This window comes from Panthera onca, chromosome C2 (genome assembly GCF_046562875.1).
Source record: "Panthera onca isolate mPanOnc1 chromosome C2, mPanOnc1 haplotype 2, whole genome shotgun sequence".
Classification (NCBI taxonomy): Eukaryota; Metazoa; Chordata; class Mammalia; order Carnivora; family Felidae; genus Panthera; species Panthera onca.
This window is the reverse complement of record NC_138347.1, coordinates 82,177,438-82,186,921: the sequence shown is the minus strand read 5'-3', so window position 1 is coordinate 82,186,921 and position 9,484 is coordinate 82,177,438. Positions and strand designations below refer to the sequence as shown.

The 9,484-nt window shown below is 37.2% G+C and overlaps 1 protein-coding gene across 7 annotated transcripts in view; it reads left to right on the top strand.

Moving 5' to 3' along the window:
* The first annotated feature begins 1,255 nt into the window (after positions 1-1,255).
* MAP3K13 (mitogen-activated protein kinase kinase kinase 13) overlaps positions 1,256-9,484 on the top strand; it is a 170,420-nt gene continuing 162,191 nt past the window's right edge. For 5 of the 7 annotated variants that reach the window (XM_078453153.2, XM_078453154.2, XM_078453150.2 and 2 more), the window contains exons 1-2: positions 1,256-1,367; positions 3,259-3,385. The gene's annotated coding sequence lies outside the window, so the exon portion shown is untranslated. Of the gene's footprint in view, positions 1,368-3,251; positions 3,386-9,484 lie in introns of all 7 variants that reach the window. The other 2 variants (XM_078453151.2, XM_078453159.2) reach the window with 2 other exon arrangements.

Sequence of the window (9,484 nt, the reverse complement as noted above, 5' to 3'; positions counted from 1 at the left end):
CAGGCGAGAGGGGACTGTGTTTGAAATGAACTCAGCAGTGCCAGACCAGAACATTCAGATAGATGATCATCAGAACCATGTGATATCTGCTAGGTTACATTGCTCCTTCAGGATCATGTGACATCTGCTAGGTTACATTGCTCCTGCCTCTCCTGGACTGGGATTTTCCTAGTCCTTTTCACTTAAGAGTGAAGGTCTTGAAAGTGAACCTGCTTTTACCTAATTAACACCTTGAGGCAGATTTGGGAAATGGAGGAAGGTAGTGAGGATTTTGAGACTCCACTTCTAGTCCTAGCCCTGCCATTAATTGTGTGACTCTTAGTCAGTTGCTTCTTTGGATCCAGTTTTCCTTACTTGTAACATCAAGAGGTCAACTAAATTAAAGTTCTTTTCACTTCTAACATTCTGTGAGGTTTTTGTTGTGAGGATAAATTCTCACCTCAACTGATCTCCAGTTTTTTCCTAGGTTAACTTTCTTTCTTCCACAATTTATTATCTCCATATTTTTGAGGGAAGAACCTGGGTTTTATTCACCTTTCTCCCAGTATCTAGCATAATAACCAAGCAGGTAGGTGATTTCAAATAGGGCTGAAGTATGTTCCTATACAAAATTCCACCTTTGGAGGAGCTCACAGTTCAGAGGAAGGTACCAAGTATCATTAATCACTTGATTACATGCTGAGGATACAACAGATAACAGGAAAATCGGTTCCAGCTTTCCTAACTACTTACATGTTCCAACAGGAAACAAGAGAGTGCTTCTAATGGTTAAGCCTTCATTGAGCCAGAGTTTTACATGTATAATCTCAAGAAATACACCCCCTCCATGTTCCAGGTACGAGGATCATCTCTGTTTCACAAAAAAACGGGCACAGAAAGGTTAAGTGACTTGCCAAGGTTAACACTCTTACAAGTGAGAGGCAGCATTCGGAACTTGGCAGCACAGCTGCCCACACTCCCAAGCACTCCACGGCGCAGAGAAATCGGAAAAATCACAACAATCTGTGTTCAAGACACAGAGGGAGCATAAGAAACTTCAGAAGCCTGCAGAACCTGGCAAAGAAGTCTGAAAAACAAAAAATGAACTTCTCCGAGCTGGATTATACAACCGTTTAAAAAAGCTGGCCGCAAGAGAACCCGATAAATAGGATCAGGAGCGCTTTGGGATCCGGGGGAAACCGAGGAAGAAATCGGAAGTGACATCTAGCGAGGTTGGGCGCTGAGCGGGACTACCTGGCCTAGCGGAATTTCGGCCGGAAGTGATGCACAGGAAGTTACGCCCTGGAGGCGGTCCCTGGTGGTGGAGGGCGTCGCGATGGGAGGGGCGGAGCGTCTGTGGTCATCCTGGAACCTTGGATCCGGGGCAGGTAACCTGCGGGCCAAACTTGGACGGGGTCAGGGGTGGAAGTTGAGGTTGGCGGCCTAGCTTGCTGCAGGCCCCAGTTTGGGCAGGGAGAGGTGGCTTGCGTTAGGCTGGAAGAAAAGCTCCTTGCCGTGGGACTGCCCGGGGAGACAGGGGTGCGAGGAACTTTGGGAACCGGGTTGTGAGGACCCAGGTCGTCGAGGAAATACAGGTTGAGACTTCAGGAATTGGTCATCGCCGGGGGTTCATGAGCTCCTGAGCCTTGGCGCTCTGGGGTTAGAGGTGGAGCCTGGGCATTGAGATGAGCAGATCTAGAGTTCATTTCTTACTCACTCCGACCCCCGCCTCCGTTCTGTTAATAGGGGACAGGTACTTCACCTCTTAATCCAGGACAATGCCTTGCCACTATTGGGCATTCTTTAGATGTTGTTGGATGAATGAATAATTTAATATGAACGCACGAACCAGATTCTCACTGAGAAGGGAGAACTTCTCCCGAACTTCAGGATCTCTACCTGAGTGTGGAAGTGACTCCAATTTAGTTTGCTAGCCTGTGAGTTACGAGGATGCTGAAGGAGTATTCAGAACACGATTGTTGTTTTGTGGGGTTATTGCGATTTAGAAATATTTGTCTTAATATTTTCGATGGTGGGCGTGGAGGATAAGGCGACTAATTTAGCTTCTTTCAGATTCTTTTACTTTTCTGGGAAGAACTTCCAGGTAATGGGGTAGGTGGGGGAGGTGGCCATCAAACGGTAAGCTGCAGGTGTAGCACGGAGCTTTTAATTAGTGATATAAGTGCTTTCTTTTCAGCAATGTAACTTACTTTCTGTTTTTTCCATGTTTTCTTTCTTATATTGGGGTACTTCTTACATTTGAGAGGTAAATAAGAATTATTTCATAACAAAGATGAAAATATTAATTTATAAAAGTCCAGTCAGAGATTTCACCTGGTGTGTTCACATAACATCAACTCCTTACACACAGTTGTAGGAGGCATCCAAAAGAATGACTCCCAGGAGATTAAATTGTCTTCTCTATAAAATATTTGTTTAGGTGTCTTAAATGTGATGAAGAATGGGCACAGACCTAAAGAACAGGTGCTGTAACCAGATTGGTTTCGATTGTCAAATGAGAAAAAGTGTGGAGGACGGACACATCAGGCAGTGTAATGGGATCTGGGCATGAATCATTATCTGGATGCAGTGATTGTGTTTATGGGCTTTGTGCTGTCCAATGTAGCTCCTAAGAGGTTCTAGAATCTTTTTAGACTGGATATAATGGAATAGGAAAACCTGAATGTATGCCTTTGTTTGTTTTTACAGAGAAGAAACTAGTAAGCATTTTTAGATTTAAAAATCCAAGGGGCACCTGGCTGCCTCGGTCAGTGGAGCATGTGACTTGATCTCAGGGTTGTGGGTTTGAGCCCTGTGTTAGATGTAGAGATTACTTAAAAATAAAATCGTAAAAAAGAAATTCAAGATATTTTTAAAAATAGGTTGAAAAAACCTAGAAAGTAGACATGTAAATACATTTTTATAGTCATTTAAATTTAAAAAGTTTGCCTGCCTTTAAAACTTGTTTTCCCAATTTCTGGAAAGTGTTGGTATCCAAATCATTACCATCTTTACATGTTCTCACTATGGTGCCACCTTTAGAATACATATAAATTTGGTACAAAGCACTGTTTTGAGATCCTCTAGATTTTGTTAATAGTAATGTCTTACTTGAAAATATAGTTTTGCCACCTCACTCTGCTGTCCAAGGTCATATTCACTGATTTTGCATATCTAAATGTCTATATTCATAATAATAACTATCACAACTATTATTCATAGTAAGTTAGTGTCCAAGTGGTAACTTAAGTATGTGCATTGACGTTCTTGAGGTTTCAGTTTTGCAGAACACTGATATCAATGGACTCTAACATGGACTTCATTTAAAGAAATCCACCGACCATTATTGGACAAAAACATGAATCAATTTGTATTGTGGCATTCAAATCCTAGCACTTTGGGAAAGGTAAGTTGTTGACTATGTTTTATGTTAGGTGAGAAATAGAACAGCCTTGGATCGGTCTAGGTAATTGTAGGATTGTGTTTGGAAAATGTAGAATGAGTCTCTTCAAATTATGTTTTAATCTAGACCTTCCAGAGAGAAGTTTGTTCTGTATATATGAGGCAATTATTACCATTCCCTATAAAATTGATCAGAAATTAAAGAGATTGGCAAGTTATATTATTCCTGGAAGATTACTGCTCTACCCTCTTTTTTTTTTGGGAGATCCCTCAGCACATTAGGGCCTGATAGAATATATCAACCTGGGGATACCCTGTAGCAATAGGGCCTCAGATAGTCATTTAAATCATCTCACATCCAAGTTTGGCTCTGTAATAATATATGTACCAAATCTTTTGGCCAATTTTACTTTATATGTTAGGTTAAAGCGAGAAAAGTAAAAAAAAAAAAAAAAAAAAAAAAAAAAAAAAAGTTCTTTTTTTTCACCCTTTATCCTGCTTTATTTATGCTATTTTTTTTTCCTTTAAAAAAAAAATCTCTTACATGATTCATTCTACAGGCCTTTTATCTTTCTGTCCCAGGGGTCAGCTTTCTGTTTTTTTTCCTATTTCACCTTTCCTAGCTTAGGAGTTTAACTTTCAAATCCTTAACTTCTAACTTTGTGATCATGTTCAGCATCTTTTAATCACTAAGCATTAAACTTATAGTTTTTCCTGGTCTCCTTTGTAGACACACCGACTGCTTTTTTAGAATTTGCTCAATTCCAAAACCAGCCAGTACTTCTAGGAGTTCATCTTTCATATATATTTGTGCTTGCATACAAAAATTTGTATATAAAGGTATCATTACCATATTATTTAAAATTAAAAAAGCAAAGTAGGAATAACCTAAACATCCCTCAGCAGAGGTCTGGTTAAATAAATGCCTTCATGCAACGTAGTACTTTGTAGCTCTTAGAATGAACGAAGCAAACTCATAGGCAGAGATATGGCAAAACCTCTAAGATATATTGTTAACTGAGAAAAAAACGATATAGAACTCTTTGTATAGTATGTTTTCACTTTGTGTTTTTAAAAGCATACATTTATATATATACATGTAAAATTTCTTTAAATCTATGTGAGAAACTATTGACAGGTACTCCTGGTAAATGGGACTATAGGTTTACAGTAGGAAGATGACATATTTTTTTCTGTGTACTCTTTTTGGTGGATTGAATTTTCAATTATGAACATGTTTTTATAATACTAAAGAACAAACAAATGACAAGGCTTCAGCCTAATTTAAGAATTATGGGAGCCAACAACTATTCCTATGACTTTTGTCCTTATAATTATTTGCATCATTCAGAGGGAGTAGGGTTGCCTAAGTGAGGTAACATTTTGTCAGAGCTGCATGGAAGGTTTGATGATATTATTATAGGCTTTTAATCTTGAATTTATACTCACATAGAATTTATAGCATGTTGCTGACCTCACTAGGTAATATGGATGTTACCTTTGTTTGCAAGCTAGGTTTGCATTATATAGGCATGGTTCTTCTGAGCCTCTCAGTATTACTGAATGTGATGGACTTTGTTTTATTTGAATTGCAATTGAAGGACTCTACTCTTTAAACAAATCTTAGTTATTCTTTTACTTTGTCTTGATGTTTAGAGCTGGTTTAAAACATTTCAAAGAATGGCTTATTCTCTCTGTTAGCACAATCAGTAAACCACAAAGAATAGTTTGAAGTGACTGATTATTTGTCATGGGACTCAGCAAAAATTTCTCGTGACATTTACTTCTCTAGCCATCTTTGTCTTTCCACAGTTTCATTGTGGGAAATTTGGAATAGTAATAGGTGAATACAAGAAATTTAAAGATATAATAATCTTCATTTCATTAGTAAAGGGATTTTATTTGAAACTTGCTTAAGAATAGGCTTTGTAAGATACATACCTCTATGATACCACTGATTGTGTATTTCATGAAATCAAAATGAAGGCCACTTATCAGGGGGACTGAGTCATGATTAATGCAATAGAACAGATTATGGTATGTTAGGTGTTTTATACATACTTTGGCAGAGTATTTTGCATATAATCCTTTAAGTTAAATGATGCTTTGCTTCTTGAGGTCAATGAGATTAATCACTACAAGCCACAAAGTGGAAATCATTGGGCAGGGTGCCTAGAGTTGGACTCCTTTTCTTGCAATGAATTGAATCCAAGGGTAGACTGTGTTTTCCAGAGTCAAGATGGATATGGTAAAGGTAACACATAGAAAGAAAGGAGCACGTGAACAGGAAAGTTACATGTAGATAACATAGAATTGGGGAAGATACATGTATATGTGTTTGTCTATGCATATAGATATGGATTTATAAAATGCATATATATTTTATTTTACACATAATGTATATAAAATGTATATAAATGTATAATGTATACAATAATAATGTATATAATGTATATACAATTTTCTGTAAAACCAGAAGTTCTGGATAGAAAGATACCCAGTTAGCACAGGAGAAAAAGTCAGAATTTTAAGGCCTCAGAGCTGGGCCTGTCGTGGGCTAATTCATGATTATGAGAGCAACTTAAAGAATTTGGGATGTTTTAAGATCATTCACAAGTTCAAGTGATGGCAAGGTAGATAGAAGCCTGAGAGAAAATTAAAATCTAGCTACATGTAAGATTATGGATGAAGGTATGTCTTAAGATTCTGTTCTGTGGTATTGTTTTGGGGAAGAGAAAAGAAAGGAGCACTCAAAAATATATGGCTGTTCAATTTGAATTTGAGCTCGGACCATAAGTCTTTACTACCTTTCCAATTGTGTATGACCAAGATGGATGAACTAGATCCACTAACTAACAAGACATTATTCTACAGAACCTGATTTCATTGTTATTTATACCTTGAAGAACACAAGAATTGTTTTTAATCAGTTTTGTGATTATGTAAAAGGATAACTGTGGTGATCTAGATGGAGGGGACTGGACCATTTTGTTCAGAAAATAGAAGACTTTGGAAGAGTTGGAGAAACTGTAGGCTAGGAAGCATACTTGTCTGTTGTTTGAGGCCAAATAAAGGTAGGAAACTAGTCAGCAGGGGAGCAGATTGTGTCTAGAGGCAGTGAACTTGAGGTCATTAGGGCTGCTTAAGCAGAGATTGAACATTGAACATCAGGACTGTTGTATAGGGGATTCTCATTGTATGGGAGATTGTACTAGATTATTATAAAGGTTCCTTTCAAATCCTAACAATTTCTTTTTATACTGCAATGAAGTATTTATCACAGTATGAGTATACATTCTATCATCCCTGTCTTTAAAGTTTTTTTAAATATTTATTTATTTTTGAGAGAGAGACAGAGAGACAGAGCGCAAGCAGGGCAAGGGCAGAGAGAGAGAGGGAGACACAGAATCTGAAATAGGCTCCAGGCTGCAAGCTGTCTGCACAGAGCCCAATGCAGGGCTTGAACTCAGGAACGGCGAGATCATGACCTGAGCCAAAGTCGGACGCTTAACCAACTGAGCCACCCAGGTGCCCGTATCATCCCTGTCATTAAATACTGATAGCTAACTTATCCACCGATCACTTATCCACTAATCTCAACTTACCTAAACCAGGAAGTAAATTTAAAAATTACCTGACTTGCCAAATTTTAAGATGCAAAACCCATAGGCTTTTTCTTAGGTCCTTAGTCAGTTTATTGACTTTTTTTTTAAAAGATAGTTCTAATAGGCTTAATTAACTGGTATCTTACCCCACAGTATGCTAGAAGCAGCAAATTGTGAGTGGGCCAAGTGCTATTGTAAGTTCAATATATATCCATGCTAATAATGGTGATGACATGTGTAACAGCCTTTATTTTATTATACAAGTGACCCATGTCCACTTGACAAAAACTAGAATACAGAAATACATTTTGGGGTGATATAAATATACACATATATATATATTTATATTTATATATCACCAAAAGAGAAATAATCACCTATAATCCCCTACCATTATTAATATTTTAGTGGTATGTTATTTTTAAAGTCCTTTGACATTCCTGCAGGATGTCACTTTGGAGTAGTGACTGCTGAAACTGATTCTACATTACTCCTGTTTGGAAACTGAAATTAGTCACTATCCTTTCTAATCAGAACATGCAGTGAAAGATTGTGACATGGCAGAATGCTGATTTGAAGAAAGCCTTAGTCTTGGTCGATTTTGTTGCACTGAAACCAATTTTATATTAGTGGGTATAGGTTGATAGTCTTGAGACAGAGGGCCTGAGTTTGAATCCTAATTCCACTATTTATCAGCCAGGTAAACTACCAGATTTTCTTAATTTTTGTGTGCCTCAGTTTCTTCCTTTGTAAATTGAGGATAACACAATTATCAAATTCATAAGATTGTTGTGAGGGTTAAATAAATTAATCTACATAAAATTCTTAGAGTAGTGCCCAGCACAAAGTATAGAATCAGTATATATTAGTTGCTATTATTATTGTTAATTTTTAAAAGCTTAAAAGTTTTCTTGGAAAAAAGGCAGGTTTATAGGAGGACATAAAATAAAAAGAAACAATGAGCACTAAGGTAGTCCGTGAGATTTACTATATGTTTTTCATTAAAACCTGCAAACTGGTCTGAATTTTTCCACTGTATGGTGTTGTCTTTTCTCCCTTGTTAAATATTTTCAAACCATAATATTCCTAGTTCAGTTTCTTTCTGTACCCCACAAAAGCAACCTTATTTTATGCTGTCTCTTCCAACAAATATTTTGGCCATGCTTTCAAAGATCAAAAGCTGTTTTAGACTATCGAATACCGTGGCTAGTGATCAGAGAGATTCAGGAAATTATCATTAAGTCAGTTTATCTGACTACAGCCCCGGTTGGTTCTATAAGAAGTTTGATTTCTGCAATTTGAAGAATATTAATTAGATAAACCAGTGAGCATATTTAGCCATTCTGTATACTATATCTCTTAAAATCTTTGTTTCCTTTTCTTTTTCTTTATTTCACTGGGGTTTTCTCTTTCTATTCTTTCAGCATGGTATCTGGTAGTCTAATTATTGGCCAAAGAGTTAAAGCTTTTCAGAACCCTTAAAAAAATTGATTAGGCTTGCTAGTAGAATTTGTGTGTGTGTGTGTGTGTGTGTGTTTTAAACATCAAGTACACATTTTTGAAGACCGTGGGGCCCTCCATCATTATGCATTCAAGATTTGAGTTTGAATAACTTCATCAAGACTTAGATCCTCTTCAAAAGCCTCAAGTTTCATCTGCATTAAAGCTCTTCATTGAATCCTCTTACAAAAGTAAAAGCTTACAGGGACTAAAATCCACCAAAGCATTCCATTTTATATCCTTTCCTCTGATTTCTCTTCAATTTCCTTGGCCTTTACGGTCTTTCATATTGCTTATGTTCCTTCAGATTGGAGCCAAGGAACAGTGCCTTCCAAAGGAATATATGTCCAGTGGCCATAGTTTTCATCAGTAGAGAAGCATAAACTGGGCATGATAAGTTTAGAATCAGGTCTTTTGTTGTAGCCTATAAAAACCTGAATCAACAAAAAGCAGTGAGAGTGAAGTGGTAAAAATATTTGAGGTCAGATTATATTGTCAGTGGCTTAGAGAGAAGAGCCCTTGACCTAAAAGTTAATGATGCTTATTCTCTGCCTCTTACTAGATATTTTGTAACTGGGAAAGTCACATACCCTCTCAACCTTAATTTCATCTGTAAAGTAAATCTGATAATATCTTCCCTGCCTACCTTCCAGGGTTGTTGTGAGGGTCAAATGAAATAATGTATATAAAAAGGACTTTTATATAAATGTGCAGTATGGGCATAGAGTCCTGTTACAAGTCATTCCCTCAGGTCTTGGGCCTGGGAATGTAGATGATTTAAGCACATTGAAAGTGGACATCACATCCAGGATACATACATGGGAACAAGGCTATGTTAATTTTTGTTTTCACTGAGTACTCAGAGTACTCTTGCAGGCTAATTCTAAGAAGGAAGAAAACTGTAAATTTCCCTAAAATTGTAAGTTAGCATTTATATTCCTCTAGAGCAGTTATGTGTTGTAATACATTCGTAGCTCACAGCATTTGCCTACTAAGTT